The sequence below is a fragment of the Canis lupus genome, chromosome 17 (assembly GCF_011100685.1).
Source record: "Canis lupus familiaris isolate Mischka breed German Shepherd chromosome 17, alternate assembly UU_Cfam_GSD_1.0, whole genome shotgun sequence".
Taxonomy (NCBI): domain Eukaryota; kingdom Metazoa; phylum Chordata; class Mammalia; order Carnivora; family Canidae; genus Canis; species Canis lupus.
In genome coordinates, this window is record NC_049238.1 from 2,312,588 (window position 1) to 2,330,774 (window position 18,187).

General features: G+C 42.1%; 1 long non-coding RNA gene across 2 annotated transcripts; it reads left to right on the forward strand.

Moving 5' to 3' along the window:
- The first annotated feature begins 948 nt into the window (after positions 1-948).
- On the forward strand, positions 949-16,525 carry LOC111090407. 2 transcript variants are annotated; one of them, XR_005371778.1, is made up of 5 exons: positions 949-1,429; positions 1,720-1,826; positions 4,836-4,888; positions 10,426-10,538; positions 15,625-16,525. It is a non-coding gene; the product is annotated as an uncharacterized LOC111090407 (long non-coding RNA). The 2 variants fall into 2 exon arrangements; XR_005371779.1 differs by having other exon boundaries at positions 15,669-16,525.
- The last annotated feature ends 1,662 nt before the right edge of the window (positions 16,526-18,187 follow it).

Below are 18,187 nucleotides of genomic sequence, written 5' to 3' on the forward strand. Positions count from 1 at the left end.
CCTCATTTATTTTTTTGGAATGTGTATTGGAAGGTATTATTGCATTTTTATTAAAAAAATTTTTTTTAGAGAGGGTAGGAGGAGCAGAGGGGGAGGAGAGAGAGAGAATATTAAGTAGGCTTCACACCTAGTGTAGAACCCCACATGGAGCTCGATCTCATGATCCTGAGATCACCACCTGAGCTGAAATCAGGAATCAGACACTTAACCTACTGAGCCACCCACATGCCCCTATTGTTGAATTTTTTTATACAGCTTAGAAGTTTTCGCAGTTATCTAGAACTGGTATATGAAGTTCTAAGTGAGAAAATATTTTTACCTTCTGAACGATCAGTTCAAAATGAAAAAAAATATCCAAGGTTAGGTGGGAAAAGGATATTACTAATTTATTTATTTATTACTTATTTTCATATTTATTTATTTTATAAATTATTTATTTTCATTTATTCATTTTCATATTTATTTATATTCATTCATTTTTGTAAAGGGTATTTCATAATACCCATACCCATAATACCCATGCAATTAAGTATGAAGATTTAAATTTTCTTTGGCAAAGATTTTAATGTCAGCAAATGACATCTGCCTTCACATCACTCTGTTTTTGAAGTTGGTCTGTATTAAAGTTTATTTTTATTTAACTTTAAATGTCAATTTCCTAGATTGCTCTGAAACTCATATTGCCTCTTTTTTCCTGGAGTGTAGCTCATTTTTTATTTTATTTCATTTTGTTATTAATTTAAATTCACATTAGTTAACATATAGTGTATTAGTAATTTCAGAGGTAGAGTTCAGTGATTCATCAGCTGCTTATAACACCCGGTGCTCATCACATCGCAGGCCCTCCTTCATGCCCATCACTCAGTTACCCCATCCACCCACCCACCTCCCCTCCAGCAACCCTCAGTTTGTTTCCTAGAGTTAAAAGTCTCTTATGTTTGCCTTTTGAAAACAGCCAGATTTTATGTGCCATATGGGCCCATTTTCAAAACCTTCAAAGAATTATAATAATTCATAATCCCATTTTCATACACTCTAAATCAAACTAGTCTTTTTTTTTAAGATTATTTATTTGAGAGAAATAAACTGTGCATGAGCAGGGGGAAGGGCAGAGGAAGAGGCATGGAGCCCAACATCGGGCTTGATCCCATGAGATCACGACCTGAGGCAAGGGCAGACGCTGAACCGATGGAGCCTCCCAGGTGCCACTAAATCAAACTAGTCTTTGATAGAAAGTTGAATATGAAGTTCAGTTTCCCTGTAGAGTGATTTTCTTGGTTGGAATTGTTCAGGGTTGCTGTGCTGATTCCCCATGCTGCCGGGGCTCAGGGTGGAGTCTTTCCCTGGAGCACACCCAAATGGCTGAAGGTCTCAAGCACTTGGAAACATATGAAAGTTTTCAGGGATGTTTTTGCAAATTTAAAATGTGGTAAGACCCATTTGTTTCTCTGTTAATTAGATAATACTGTGTGTTTCTGTGTTTGTGGGAAAGAGATTATTAAGAGAAGTCTTGTTTAGTTTTTATTAGAGCCAGAGAGTGGAGCAGATTGGAACTCAGTTGTCTGTATTCCTTTTTTCATCTGCTTCAGATACATTGACTAACAAACACTTGCAGAGAATTAGCTTTCTTTTGAGTTGCAGAAATGCCCTCAGAAACATTAACACATATATCTCCCCTACTCCCCTCTACCCAAGCATCTTGTTTGCTGTTTTCTTCAGTTTAATGACCATCTCTGCAAGCTGGATGGACCTAAAAGTCCCACTCCCATCATTTCACTGATGGATCTCCTCAAAGTGCTTGGGACTCCACACTGGACCAGTGGCGGGTGAGTCATCACCCACTTTGGCTCTTGGGGCTGATGGCTTGGGCATTAGGAATATTTTGCACATTTCCCCCTTTGAATCATTTTCTCTTGTATTGGTCTTTTCATGGAGGGACAGTTTAAAACATGGGGGCATCTTATCACCACACTGAGCCCCTGCCACTATCAAAAAGATTTCCTCCAGAATGAAGCTACAAATTGCCAATTATGTCTGCCAATTTTCTGGAATATGTGACCTTCTTCCTTTAAGTTGTTTGATAGATTTACTAAATACATTTGATTGGGTTTATCTATTAAGTGAGTAGAAAAAATAAAACATAAATCTATGTTGGTAAAAATTAAATGTTTTCATAATGATCTGATGAATTATTGCTATATGTTAGCCCCCACTAGCAGGCTATCTACATGTAATGTAGTTACATTTTCAAGAATCAGTTTGATCACTAAATTAATTAGAAAAAGTTGGTGAAAGTCACCTATAGACTCCTTTTTCTTGTAATTATAAGCTTAGAACAATGAACAGTTCTTTTTTCCTGTATGTCCACTCTTTGAAAATATAATGAGAATCAAAGCTCTAATTGGCCTGAGCCTCTGCAAAGCCCTGTGGAATATTTCTGTGTATTTTTCATAAGAGAAAAATGTTGAGCAAAACCCACAAAAGCTGTCTGCTCACAGAACTTTCATTCTAGTAGGAGAAAGAGGGTAGTTGAGTCTTAGGGGCACTGCAGTCCAGTCTCAATTTCACTTAGTTCTTAGTCCATTCCTTAGTTTTAATTGGGTTCAATTATCATCCCCCACGAGGGGCCCCTGGGTGGCTCAGTCAGTTAAGATCCGCCTTTGGCTCAGGTCTTGATCCTGAGGTCCTGGGACTGAGCCCCATGTCAGGTTCCTTGCTCAGCAGGGAGTTTTCTTCTCCCTCTCCCTCTGTGATTTCTCTCGCTCTCTCTCAAATAAAATAAAATCTTAAACAAAAATATCACCCCCACTAAAGTTTAGCAGAAAAGGGGAATCTTCCCTGGAGAAATAACATTGTCTTACACAGTGCCCTGCATTCAATAAGATGCAGGATTCTGTTGCTGAAAATCCAGAGACTAAGCAGGCAGGGGAAGCACAGGTGATACAGTGATCTCACAGGAGTGCTGATGTTAGTAACAAAGAACTTGACAATAATAAGAATCAGTATATTCAGGAATATAGAAGGAAAATAATAGAGACATTTACCAAAGATGTGGAATCTACAAAAAGAGGTCAAAGGGAAATTTTAGAACAGACCCATATGATATCTGAAAGTAGCAATGAATGGAGATAACATGTCAAATACGGCAGAAAACAGGACTATAAACTGATCAACAGAAAATGCCTGACTGAGGCACAGAGAGAAAAAAAGAAGAGAAAATGCATAAATGACCCTAAGGGGCATACATGATGTAATGAGAAGGTTTACTATCAGTGAAGGTGGGTCTCAGAAGGAGAGGACAGAGGGAATGTGGCAGGAGAACTTTGGGGGGAAGTAATCCTGTTAATGGCAACAGGGAAGTGGGTCAGGAAGAGCAGGGAGATGGAGGGCGCGGGGAGGTTTTAATTTCCCTTTGCTTCTCCTCTTTCCTCCCCTCTTCCCCCCTCCCTTTCCTTTCCTTTCACTTCCTTTCAGATGATTGATACTCAAAATGTGGCAGGCCACTATTAGAATGATTCCATAGAAAGAGTGAGATGGGCCAATTTTAAGGAACTACAGGGAAAGGAAGCAAGATCAGGTGGACTGTGGGCTATATGGACTATTGGCACACACTTCCCTTGTAACAAGAGTGAGTGGGACACTGATACAGATGTACTCATGGTTGTAGGTTTTCTGGCAGGAATCTTTGGTTGCTTTAATGAAATATGCACTGGGGTAAGCAATGGAGAGTGAAGATGGGATATAAGAAATTGTAAGAGAAGGCAGGAGGATAAAATACACTTTACTAGGAAAGGGACAGTGATACATGCCAAATTCAGGGTTAGATCTTGAGATTAAAAAAGGAGAAGAGAAGAAAAAGTAAAGATGGTAAGTTCTTTCAGGTGGGAGATGAAATGTTTTTTGCGGGGGGACAAAGTTTGCAATCTTAGAGCATAGCTTAGCCTTGCAAGGGAAGACTTGATGCTCTCAGACCCTAAGGAATACTTTGATACAGGAGGCCAGGCTAGAGAGTTATAAAACTGCTCTTAAAAGACAAAACTAGGGGGAAAAAAAGATAAAACTAGGAAAAGGAATAATAGTCGCTATTATGTCAGGAAAGAATTATTGGAGCCTAAAGAAATATAACACAGGGAGAGAGGATGAAGTTCAAGGGAGTGAAATAGAATTATTTCCTTAAAGGGAGCCTAGAGTCTTGAACCTCGAGACAGGAAACCCATTAAAGATGCTGATAGGGACTCATTAATAAGGGCAATTGGATAACCATCCCCTAAAGACTCAGGACTATGAAAGATTAGATGAGAGAAGGGAGAGAACTTCAGGGCCTACAAGATGAATGAAGATGCCGCTGTATTTTTAGGCAGGGAAGCAGGTCTAAACTGCATGGGTAGCTTAGTTAGTTCTCTAAGGGAAGGTACAAAGAACATGAGGCTGCTGGGGACAGGCAGGCAGGTTCCTAGCATGTGGGTTACATGGTGGACTGGGGAGCAAATAGTTCAGGTGGAATTTTACAACACGGAGTTGAGGAGGCACAGAATTTGTTCAAATAATAAATGCTTTGGCAAAATAAAAATTTATTAATTTTATACTTTTTGCCATGGGAGTTCCCTCAAGGGTGACATTATGGAAGAATGTCAGAAAACAAATATCTGGATTGGGGAAAAAGGGAACCAAGGAAAGCATGCTGGCTTGAGAGTGTCAGACCCTAATGGGGCACATGAGGAAAAGTGAGAAAGTAAGCAAAAGAGGAGCGTTTGCAGACGTCTGCTGAACCGCCTGAACTTCGTGGTGGAAACCAGAAGGAAAAGGTACAGTGGGAACTTATTTCTCCTTTACAGAGAAAGACACAGCAAAAGAAAAAATTCTGCTCCCGTGGAAGTAGCTAGCACAGGTAAGTTACTCAAGGCCGGGAATACTGTGACTGGCTTCCCCTGACAAAATTGTGGGAAGGGCACACATCATCCCAAGGGATCATTGTTGAGGGGCTGGGGTTCTTGCTTCTCAAGTATTTCTTCTTTTTGTCCCAGGGATGACTGTTCTCATGACTGCTGTCCCAGTGGCGATTCTCTCTGGGCTTCTATCTTTACTGTAGTTTTTAGCAGTATGGGTGTGAGAAGATTTTTTTTTTTTTTTGGTACAGTTTAAGATTCTGTCTTTGCCTTTGACTTTGGATAGTTTGATTATGATGTGTCTAGCTGCAGATCTCTTTGAGTTGATCTGATTTGATGTTTGTTTAGTGTTCAGCTACTGATTGGACAGAGATTTTATTAACCACCTCAACCCAGAAAGTCTCCAGCCTTTCCCGAAGGGCTCTATGTGTGTGTTAGGGAGCCTCTAGTACTCCAGCAGGGGATTTGCAGCTCTGCCTTTGCCTTTACTTCTTGCTTGCATAGTCTTAAGGTCAGCCAAAGGTGAGAGTTTAGGGCCTACCCAGGTCTTTCCTGGGTATACATGTGGCACTGCACATATGTGTGGCCTTTTAGCTTCTCAGGAATATGTCAGAACTTTGCAAAAACCCCATATTGACATATCATTCTCTAGTTTTTCCTTTAAATTGAAACTTAAGAATTTTTCATCAGCTCTAACAAATGTTGCCACTTCAAGCAGACGTGATATTAAACAATCGCCACTGATTGTTTTTGAGAAATGCCCCAGGGGATAGGGCTCTTTGTACAGAGTGAGTTCTGAGTCAGGTTAAACAAAGAGAAGCCTTGAGAATAGGGCTTTATACAATGTTGCCAGACAGGTCGAATAGGGACAGATATCTGGGTATGAACTTCTGGGGAGTTCTTAACTCATTCTTTCTGTAGTGGATGCTAAGCCACAGTTTTTCACAGCTGCTGCAGTTATGAGACTGTTAGTTTTCATGGCTCCTGTTAAGCTGAGGAGATGGAGATTGGAATAGGTTTGCTGTTCTTAGTGAGATTCAGTTATTGTCTTGAATAAATGCCCCCCGAACAGCTGCAACATTTTGGATAATTTAATAAATTATGAAAAAGTTAATTTTGATACTTTTTGGTGTCAGAATTACTTATATAGAGGGGTGGTCTTCTGATGGCCCTTACTCTGGCATCTCAGAAATGCTTCTCTCATGAAATGCTAGAAGTGTGTGCTTCCCCAGTTTTGCACCTGCCATATTTTCTTAATTCTGTTCTCCTTTGGTTCACGTAAGTACAGAGAGGCAGATCAGCAAGTCAGCTGCCATGCAGGCTCCCAACTGGGGAATGGCACATCAGGTTGTCTTTCTTGCAAGCCCTCAATTTTTTTTGTGATTGATACATATGACAGCCTCCTTCACTTGACTGGGTGGGTGTGGGAGCAAGCACTTTTCTCCCTCTACTTAAAGGGATGGAGGGAAGGAAGAGCTGAAGCATTCTCCACTGAGCCAATGATTAAGATGCTCATATAATCTATTATCTGAATGAGGATATTTTTAATAGAAAAAAGAGTATTAAAGATAATTTAGTATATGTATGTGTGCATAAAGGGAGGGAGAGAAAGAGGGAAGGAAGATAAGTAGAGAAAGACACACAGAGGAAGAGACATACACAGACACACACAGAGGAAAAGAGAGATTAACTCCAAATTAATTTTATGACATTGGTGCCCCTGAAGATAGTTCTCCTAGAAAAACTGTTCTTAAAACAAGTTTTTGTATAAAATAAGCACAAAATATCTGTGTGCATTAAAACAAAACATGGAGATTTTTGATATTGATTGTCTGAACTTAAGCAAAATAATCTTGGTATATGTTCACATGTGTTAGTGCATCTTAAAATTATCTTTAATACCATTGTCCTTGATAATTTTCCCAAAAATGTATGTTTTAATATAGTCTAATTATTAATTTTTCATAAAATTTTTAGCAATTGTCTCCAAATAACATTCTGTAGTTCATGAATTTGAAATTTTTGACACCTTCATTTAACTCTTCTCTATGTACTATCAGATTTTTAATTGAGAATATGCTCTCAGAGGTGCTTAGGGACCTGGTAAACTCTGAGCAAATTTTGCTAAGTATAGAAAATTATTAAAAAAATATCAATAGTATTTAAAAATACTGAAATTGTAAATATTTTAAGCAAATACTTTTGTGGTTATTGTCTTTGTTGCTTCCATTTAGGGCCCCTTTCATTGACAAATATTTTTATAAACTCATCAGAGAAGTTGTTTCTTTTGATGATTCTTTGAATGCTTTGTTAAATTTGTATGCTGCAGAATCACAATGCTTCTGAATTTTATCTTATTATAATACAGTATATAAACCCATACAATTAAAAATAGATTCTTCATCAACAAATTCTTCCTACAAGTTATTTTCAAGCAAAATTACAGATTTTCAGAATGAAATCTTCTTCTCCAGTTGACCTCTTATCATTCAAAATATTGGGCATTTTCCTTTTTTTGGTAAGTATTATTGTCAATGAGTCCTGTTTTCAAGCTTTCCCCCAATAATTGCAAGTTGCCCGGATTTCAAAAGTAGGTTTATTTGGCTCTTTGGGTTGAATAATCTGATCAAAGCTTACAACAAATTTTGAACAAACTACAACAAAAATTTAGAAAGATGTAAGAAATATTTAATTGATTGTAGAATCCTTAGTTTGATGTACAAAGTGGGTTTTCAAAGCTGAAGCATTTCTGCAATGGCAGATGGCAGGAAGCAGAGAGAAAAGAGCCTATTGGCATGCATGGGGAAGTTGTTTTTGTTTAACCACATTATCACAAAAACATTGTAGTTCACATGCTCTTTGATATATAAAAATATCAATTTTGACAATGACAGCTTTTGTTCTGGTTGGTGGAATGTCGCATGCACAGCACAACCATTCCAAGTACCCTCTGCTCCGTTTAAGTCCTCAATTTGGTAAGAATATTACTGAACCACAACACAGTGCCCTGTTTCAATGTGGACTCATGCGATCCCCACAAAACCTATTATTTTGCCTAATGTTCAATTTTTGAAAAAAGATTTATTTATTCATGAGACACACAGACAGAGAGAGAGAGAGAGAGAGGCAGAGACATAGGCAGAGGGAGAAGGAGACTCCCTGCAGGGATCCTGATGTGGGATTTGATCCCAGATCCCAGGATCATGACCTGAGCTGAAGGCAGGCACCCAACTGCTGAGCCACCCAGGCGTCCTCCTAATACTCATTTTTTAAACTGAATTTGCAGTAGCATTCACAGAAACGTCAGATGCTCAACAGAATGGAATTCCCAAACCTTTTACTTTATTCTATGAATTGGATGGAAAACTGAATCACCGGAATTAGTTAAAATTTCTATTCTCAGTATCTGGTGATGCTGATGTGAAACTGGCATAATTTAACTCCGCAGTATTCTTCTGGAGCCAGCACATTAACAGCTATTGCTTCACATTTTGTACGTGAACAAGAAAGCTCAGAATGAGCCACATTAATTTACAAAACCCATCATTTGACGTAATGCAAAAGGAGAAGATCTGATAACTCGACCAGTTTCTATTTGGTTTGGGGTACCCTGGCTCTGCTGAACTCCAGCCAGACCACCTCAGAGCCCATGAGACAGACTTTTGGGTTCATTTCACATCCTTGGTTGAGTGGGCTGTGTCCATTGAGGTGAGGTTCTCAGCATGGCATCCTCCTGAGGATCCCAGCATAGGGGGCATGCACTCGCCTTGGTCTCCAGATCATGGGGAAGGAAGCATTAGGGGGAGGCTATCTGACATCCCAAGTGCTGTGAGGTCTTCTCTCATGGCTGGCAGGAACATCAACAATTTCTAGTTTAGGTGGGCTTTGGGAATTGTCTGTCTGTGTCTTCATGGTGGGTCTTTCCTTGGGTTGTTATTTCTCCTGGATATACAGATAAATTTTTCACCGGAGTTGTCTGCAGATCTTGGAGCTTGCTCTTTGGGCAGCTCCCTCCTCGCTGATACTCTTGCCCCTGCAGCCCCCCCCCATCCCCCTCTCTCCCATTCTCAGTCTTGTTGGGTTCTCTTGGCTTGTCTGCTCTGTGGCCTGGAAACTGTCTCTAGGCAGAAAGCCAATAAATTGTGACTCCTTTTTTTAATTTCCCTTCTTCAGAGACCACAGTGATGCTGGCTGTCCAGTGTCAGAAAATCATGTTTTGTCTGGTTTTGTAGTTGTTTAAGCAAAGAGAATGAATCCAGTCCCTGTTACTACATCTTGGCCTCAAATAGATGTCCCGGGTTTTGCCTTTAGTTTCATAGTTTTGAGGGGATTTGTTTTTTTGCTAGAATTTCTCTGTATCAGAGATAGAACATTCTGTTGCCTTTTTGCCCTTTTTGAAATTTTGGGAAGAATAAATAATTTTGATTGAGAAATACTTGGAAAGTGAGGAGAGATATTTTGCCCAGTGACGGTAAACAGTTGTAGACTAGGGCTCTCATTCTTCTAGGGACAAGTGGACTAGTTTTCTTCTGAAGCAGTATGAAGGGGAGACAGAAGGGAAGGGTGTTATGTATGCCTCCACTTGACCCAGGGGCACCATATAAGTGAACAGACACTCATCAGACCCAGAATAGGATTTTAGTAACTCTGGCAGCAGGTGCCTTGCAAGGACCAGGGTGGAGGTGTGGCTATTCACTGACCTGTGGCTGCAGAGTGCTCATACACCTGTGTGCCCACCTTAGGAGGGTAAATCTGCATGAAAGTGCATCATGTATTCTCACTCAACATAATTGTCTCAACGACTCAAGATGAGCGTTATGAAAACATCACTGTGTGACAGTGTATGGAATCAAGACCCCTATAGGTCTTTAGTGTCTCTTTCTGGCTCTTGCCTGTCAGTGAGCTCTTCTCACTACCCCACCGAACTTGTCTAAACACTTCTTCCCCTCTGTAATTCACTACCTTCAATCTACTGTAGACCAGAAACAAGATAACAAGACGTCATAAGGACGTACAAGTCAAGAGTGCTGAAGACCATGGGTGAATGCTGTGGGCTTTCATTTGTGGAAAATGTATGAGTTCAAAGCACAGACTATTCAGGCAAGTCCCAGCCACCAGCCTCCTGCACTTGCTCTATGGGTCTTGGATGAGTCCAGGTGGGATAGAGAAGTGATATGTTTTTGTTCATTCTGAAATAGGCCACTCCCCTTACTTGGCTCCCTGGTCATTTCTTACAGCTCTTCTGGGGCTGGCCCGAGGTGCACCTTATCTTTTAATGAAATATTAGTGATGTGCAAATCCATTTAGAAACAAGGTGGGCACAAATTGTACCTGGAAATGGCATCTTGGCTGTAAGAATGCCATTCATCACTAAGATTATGGGGTGCTTTTAAGCCAGTATCTCTGCTTATTATTCATAAGGCATATGCAGAATGATTCAGTGTTGGTGACTCAGCTAAACGATTGAAAAGAAAATTCAGTGAAAAGCCAGCTTTAACTGCACATCATGGACTCATTTGATTCTCTGTTTGCTCCTCAGCTCCTGTTTCTCATTTTAAATGTTGGAATAAAGCACTTAGAACAGATTTGAATGTGAACTTTGAGGTTTAGAATGGCCTACTCAAGAGAATTTTAAAAGACATGTTAGATGTGGTAAGTCTTCATTGTACACGGGTAACACCAACACACATTAGTTTGAATAAAGTTTCCCTGTCATATTTTTTGGTGTGAAAACAAGTTTACATGCTAATCAAGATGACTTATTTTCTGGAGGCAGAGGGAAGAATACATAAGATATTCAAAATTTTTAAAATTTGAGAATTGGTGAGCTTAATTTTTTTTCTTATTTCCATAGTGATATATTTTGACTTATTTCTGGCATTCTGCATAATAGGCTAATTCCAGATTGCCATGGGAGAAAGGTTAGGGAACACCTACCTCCTAGAGGTGCAGGTGCTATGAGCTGGTTGGTAACTTGAAGCTCTCAGATGTCATAGCTTCTTTTATTTTTATTTTTGTTTTAAATCTGTCCAATGAAAACTTAAGACTTCTCATGTATTGCTGATTTTCGGCATGTTTTAATTTCTTTTGAAAAATTTTAAGGCCCATATCACTTATACCTTAAATGGTACTATTAAAGTTTTAATACAAGACTGGTAGAAAATTTAAGGAAAAGTATGGGAGACCGACTTCTTAATGATCAACATCAGCTACCTCATTTGTTAGCCAAAAATCACTGACTCCTCATTATCCTGGTAGAAATTTTTCCATGATAATTCTTTTTATATTCCTTTTGTTTTTTTAGGAGTTTTGGAGTTAAATGTTCTTCTTCTTCTTTTTTTTTTCTTTTTTTTTCTTCTTCTTTTTTTAAAGATATTCATTTCATTCATTCATTCATTTATTTGAGAGAGAAAGAGCACGAGTGAGGGGGGAGGGACAGAAGGAGAGGGAGGGAGAAGTAGACTCCCTGCTGAGCAGGGACCTCGACGACGGGAAATGGGGCTCGATCCCAGGACCCTGAGATGGCAACCTGAGCCCTAGGCAGATGCTTAACCAGCTGAGCCACCCAGGCAACCTCTTTCTTTCTTCTTTTCTTTTCTTTGAAAAAACTTTTCCAGCTTTATTGGGATACAGTTGGTATATAACACTGTAGGAGTTTAAGACATACAAAGTGGTTTTGATCCATTCTATACTGCAATGTGATTACCACTGTAGCTTTAGCGAACACTTCCATCATATCACACCATCACCATTTCCTTCTTGGGGTGAGAACACTGAAGATCTACTCTCAGCAACTTTCGAGTCTGTGATACAGTAGGGTGAACTATAATCGCCGTACCATGCATTAGATTTTCAGCACTCATTCATCTTACAACTGAAGTTTGGGCCTTTGGACCCAGGTCTGTGGTTATATTTTCAAAAAAGTTACATTATTTCTTCTCCTCTTCCCTTATACTTACTGAGAACATTCTGGCGGTTGGCAGGGTGGAGGAACCTTAGCTAATAGGCCGTGCTGTGCTGGTAAATGTTGAACAATTGGCTTTCTGGGATGGGGTGGGGGCAGCCCTTACTATAAACATTTGTCAGCTTCCGAGTTGTGACTATTCCCACCATGGCTGATTTCCAGCCGTCACGGGGACACCCTGACCGCCCTGTTGGGAAGAGCTGTGTGTAATCAGCGTTTGTGACCCCGTGTGAGGAGGCGCCAGCCCACCCCTGCACAGACAAATGAGCTTAATGGAAACTCAGCTTCCTGTACTAAGCCCCCAAAGGTCCATGTGTTCCTAGAACTATTTTCTCAAAACCATGAAATCTGAGGCAAGCTAAACACTTGGATTAGATATCTATAAACAGTGATTTATCTCAAAGTATCTTTTTACTCTGAGAGCATAGTTCTCATATTTCTGTAGTGAAGACAGATTTTTAAAAAAATATTTTATTTTATTATTTTTTTATTTTATTGTTTTTAGAGACAGAGTGTGTATGTGCAAGTGGGAAGAGGTGCAGAGGGAGAGGGAGAATTTTGAGCAGACTCCCTGCTGAGTGCAGAGCCCAACATAGGGCTCGATCCCAGGACCCTGAGATTGTGACCTGAGCCGAAACCAAGAGTCAGATGCTTAATCAACCAAGCCACCCAAGCGCTTCCTTCCCTTTTTAGAAAAAGATAAAACAGATCTTTTTTTTTATTTAGATAAAACAGATCTTATACAAGATAATAGAGTCATAAAAATTGTGAACAGTCCAATGGATTCCCATTCTTATTGTGCCGCAGCTAGCCAAGCAGTTAATGAGAAAGAGCAACCAGATGTAGGTTCTTTCCTTGTAGATCTCATCTATTTATATTGATATTTGAAAAAAATAGCATAACAGTTCTATGCTATCAGTTAACCTTTCGGTATGCTTTCTAGGATTCCAATGAATTTATCAGAGAAGTGGTAATTTTGTTTTGGGTGAAATAATTTTTTCTTGGTCATCTTTTCAACCATTAAAAATCATTCTAAAACCTGCCATATTTGGGATATGAAAAAAATTAATATGTTGTATGTATGGTATAGATAGTGGGTAAGGCTAAGCTAAAGTTTATTTTTATGAATGAAATATGTACATATAAGCTATAGCTTCTGCATAATTACTTAAAGCTTCGATATGGCTTTTTTCTCTGACATCTACAGCAACAGTACTGTATTTTTTAAAAAAAGATTTATTGATTTATGATAGACATAGAGAGAGAGAAAGAGAGAGAGAGAGAGGCAGAGACACAGTAGGAGGGAGAAGCAGGCCTCATGCCAGGAGGCTGATGTGGGACTTGATCCCGGGACTCCAGGATCGCACCCTGGGCCAAAGGCAGGCTCCAAACCTCTGAGCCACCCAGGGATCCCCCAGTACTGCATTTTTGTTGAGCGACTGCTCTGCTCTGCTCTGAACATATAATGAAATACTGTGGGGTATGTTGGTTTGCATAAAATATGAACGTGACCAGTAAGAATTTGGAAAACGTAGTGTGTGGAGGAAATTTCAGAACTTGCAGCATCAGGGGGAGGAAGAGTTGTCAATTTAGTTCACTTAATGCTGCTTTGAGAGTGAATGTAAAATACCTACCAGTACTTGGCAAGTAGCAGCGCCTCAACAAATGTCAGGTCTCATGGTTGGGGCGGAAGGCAGCATTCACTGGTAATACAAGTTCAAGGCCACCTTCCTCCTGGGGCACAGAGCGAATGTGCCATCCAAGGTGATGGATAAGACTGTCATGAATAGTCAGGGAAAGCTTCGTCAAGGTGGCAGATGTGACCCAAGAGTTGAGACAGGTGCAGTGGGCTGGTGTAGCCCTTCCAGGTGGCGTGATTCTCAATGGCTAGGCAGTAGGCCCGGGCAGCTGGTCACTGGAGAGGAGACTTTGGTTAGATTGTGCTGGGAAATAAGGGAGGAAAAGTAAACTCTGGAAGAAGTGTGGGCATCATTGTACATTGGCCTAAGGAACTTCGGCTGAAGATGAAGGTACTGGAGGGTGGGGCGGATATGGCTTCTGATATGAGATTTCCATGATCAAAACCAGCCTTTCAGGAAGACCTCTGATGAGAGTGTGTAGGCCTCTTTCATGTTTGCCCAGAAAATAGCACCTTCTGTGCTTTTATCTGGGCTTGCCCCGACATTAGCAGTGCCTGCGATTAACGGAGACCCAAGCACTATGGTTTTTAAAAAAATATTTATTTTATTTTATTTTAAAATATTGATTTATTTATTTGAGAGAGAAAGACAGAGCGAGAGGGAGAGAGAGAGTCTCAAGCAGAGTCCCCTCTGAGTTCAGAGCCTGACACATGGGGCTCGATCCCAGGACCAGGAGGTCATGATCTGGGCCAAAATCAAGAGCTGGCTGCTTACGCAACTGAGCCACCCAAGCGTTCCATTTTTTAGCATTTAAAAATTATAAATAAGCTATAAATGTTTACAACAAAAATTCTTCATGTTTGTTGTAATCAATATTGGTTCATAGAAACAAAATCAAAATATTTGTGAAGTTATATTTTTTATGATTGAAGTTGGCAAAATAGAAAGTTGTTCAAGTTGTGGATTTGATTTAGAATAATTTTCTTGCTCATATTTGCTGTTTTGATCAATAATTACACTTTCATAAAATAGACTAGTGGTGCCTATCCACAAATTTTATGTGGGTTACATTTGACAAAAGTGTGCTCGTCTTTACTGTTGTTAACATTTTTGGCAGGCTGCCTCTGTGAATGTTTTCTGTTCCTATTTCTTCTCTGTCTTTACACCCCATTTTCAGGTTTTCTACTTGTAGCAAAATACCAACTCTCATCATTCTTAATGATGTAACACAGGGTTTTCATAGGAAAAAAAAAATCTATCAACCCCTGATCTAAAAGATTAGAAAGGGAAATGCAGTTGCAAAATATCAAATTTCAACCTGTTACCAATAAAATACAAACTGAGGTAAATAAAAGTTGAATTAGATGTATTTTTTAAGGATGTTTTTGAGAGAGCTTTTTTGGTAAAATAATCAGAATTATTCAACTTAAGAGGCATAATAGAAACAATAATGAGTGACTATAAAAAGACTAAATAAAAATTATTTTAATAAAGCTAATAGTTGAAATGTACTTTATGCAAGATTTAATTGCTTTTAACAATGAAAGTATTTCATAAAACTCGTGTTGTTCAGTGTCTATCTAGTTTGGTTGTGAAGAATCACGATCATGCCTCGTAAATGCTGTGTCCAGAATCCATATGATGCTTCACTCGCGATAAATCTAGACCTTTAAGGTCTTAATCTAGACAGGATAAAACCTTCCCCAGCCCCCTGCATATTTGCTGCTGATGCCTCTGTGCTAATCCTCACGCAGCAGGAATCAGGATGCTAGAAGCAGCTAGGGGAGGGGCCTCGGGCAGGGGCCCCGGTCAGGACTGGCTGCCTGGTGCCCTCTGAGGGGAAGGGGTGACCTAATGCTTGGATGGCCCTGGTCCCCGCTCTGGAGCGGCACCCCGTGCACCCCACAGGCCTTCCTGGCACTCTCCTGCACCACTTTGGGGACACAGGGTGGAAGGGTGACAGGCTGGAGAGAGCTGTGGCCCTGTGGCTCCCCACCAGGGGCCAGGCCTCCACGTGCTCTGACCCGTTGAGCTTCCGTCTATCTGTTCTCCGCCTGGACCTACCCACTGCACCCCTTGCAGGAATGTGAGTTAATTCTAATTTTACTTCTAATTTTTTTTCTATCTGGTTTAGCCCCTCCGATGGTTAATTCTGATTTTTAATCTGCCGTTCGACAGCCGGTGGTGTGGATTGTTGATGCAAAGGATAAATTGAGGAGCAGAATGAGGAGGAGGCCTCTGGGCAGTTGGCATCTCTGGAGAAGTTTCTCAGAAAGCGCTTGCTGGAAAGATCTGCACCGAGGTTGGACAGGAGATGGGGGACCCTCTTCCAAATTCGCCTTGTCTACCGTAGGTGCTGCACTCGTGGGCAGCTCTAGAGGGGCAGGGCAGGAAAACCCGGCCTTGAGGAAACCGCTTACCAGAGAGCAGCTCCCAGGGACCTCCGACGTGGGGTTTGGAGTTGCGGCTGCCCTGGCTCGGGGAAGTATCGACGGCCCTCCTGGACCCCGCAGCGGGCTTCGGGTGGTGTTGCCGCTGCCGCCGCCGTTCAGGGCTGCGAGCATGAAGCCAAAAGGATTTCCTCGCCGGTGGCCCACCGGCTTTTTGTTGTGGCTCGTATTCTAAAACATCACCACAAAATACTTTTTTTTAAAAAAAAAAAAAAAAGATTTTTATTTATTTATTCATGAGAGACACAGAGAGAAAGAAAGAGAGAGAGGCAGAGACACAGGCAGAGAGAGAAGCAGGCTCCACACAGGGAGCCCCATGCGGGACTCGATCCCGGGACTCCAGGATCACACCCTGGGCCGAAGGCAGGCACCAAACCACTGAGCCAATCAGGGATCCCCCTCACCACAAAATACTTAATCCTTCTAGGCCTTTAGAAATGTCAGATCAGAAAGACAAAGATATTCTAAACATAAATCCGTGCCATGAGCTCCTGCAGGTACAATAGTTTACGAATGAAAAGATTTTGAAATAATTTGCACACTGAGAAACGCCAGTAGTGGTTTGAGGTCCATTGTTTGTGTCTATTTACCCCTCCCCTCCCCTCCCCATCCCTCCCCTCCCCCACCCCCATCCCTAACACTTGGGGAGCGGCTTTCTCGTACTGCTCCTGTCTTACTGCGAAGACAGTACCTGGGCTCAGCTACAAACGAAATCCAGTGTGCTGAGGCACATGCAGAGCGCCACGACTTTGCGTGTGTTTTGATGTCCCTGAGGCCAGAGGCCCGTGGGCAGAAGCCACAGTCAGCAAAGTGGAGCGGATAATCCAGGGGCATCAGTTCCCGGCAGCGGCCAGCAGCCCCTTGTGTCTGGTTCAAGTACGGGAGCCGTCGTCCGCTGGTTCTCCTGAGGCCGAGGTCCTTCCTCGTCGCTGACCCGGCAGGGACTGTGCTGACCGGGAGGCCGACACTCCGTGCCCGGGTCAGAAGTGCCCTGGGCGTGGAGCGTGACCTGGGGTCAGGAGACCGGGATCCCGGACCCTGCACACCCAGCCCATGGCCCTGATCGCCCACCCAAAGTCGGTGAGCCTCAGCGTACTCGTTTGGGTTTTTTCATTGTTCATAATCCACAAAAATGGGTGATTTATACGTGGAACTGGCTGATCGATGACCAAAACCGTGTGGCATTTCTAAGTCCTTGAGGTTATACTAGTGTTTTTTTTTTTTTTTAAGATTTTGTTTATTCATTCATGAGAGACAGAGAGAGAGAGAGAGACAGAGAGAGAGAGAGAGGCAGAGCCACAGGCAGAGAGGAGAAGCAGGCTCCATGCAGGGAACCCGATACAGGACTCGATCCTGGGACCCCGGGGTCACGCCCTGGGCTGAAGGCGGCGCTACACCGTTGAGCCACCGGGGCGCCCGTTACACTTATCTTTAATTTTAAACACCAAAGCTGGGTTGGTTCGCAGTGAGCTCATGGCCTCCTGCTTCCCTACGGGACGAGACGTGGGCCCTCGGGGGCTTGACCTCCAGCAGGCGGAGGGGCAGGGGCTCCCAGGAATCGCCTCCCTGGGCTTGCGCCACCTGGCTTTTCAGGGCACTTGGTCTTGCTAGACAGAGTCAGTACACATAGTTCTTCCTAATCACCAGTCGTAATGCGTGCAGGACAAGACCATCGCTTACCCTCGTGTGTCCGACGGGTAGTGAGTTCGCGGTGGAGAGAAAGCGCCACACTCGATAGCCGCAGGCCGCGAGGAAGTCGGGCCCGGCTCACGCCCGGCCCAATCCTGGAACGATGATCTCTTTGTTGCCATTGCACTGTCGTCTTCTGTGCTTTTTATTTCCAAAGATAGGAGAGGCCTCCTAGAGCCAAGTCGCGCCGAGTCTGAGCGTCAGGCCAGCCTGGCGCCCAGTGCAGCCCTGGAGGTGCCCTGGGACCGGCTGTCAGCCTGATGGAGGAGTTTCTTTTTGTTTAGATATTGAAGAATTGCAGCTAGCTGGGGGAGTTCTGTCCTTAGAATTGTATTTTTTTCAAGATTTAATTTATTTATTCATGAGAGGCAGAGACATAGGCAGAGGGAGAAGCAGGGTCCTCACGGGGAGGTGATGCAGGACTCGATCCCAGGACCCCAGGGTCACGACTTGAGCCGAAGGCAGACGTTCAACCACTGAACCACCCATGGATCCCAAGATTTTTATTTTAAAGATTTTATTTATGAGAGAGAGAGAGAGAGAGAGAGAGATCGGGCA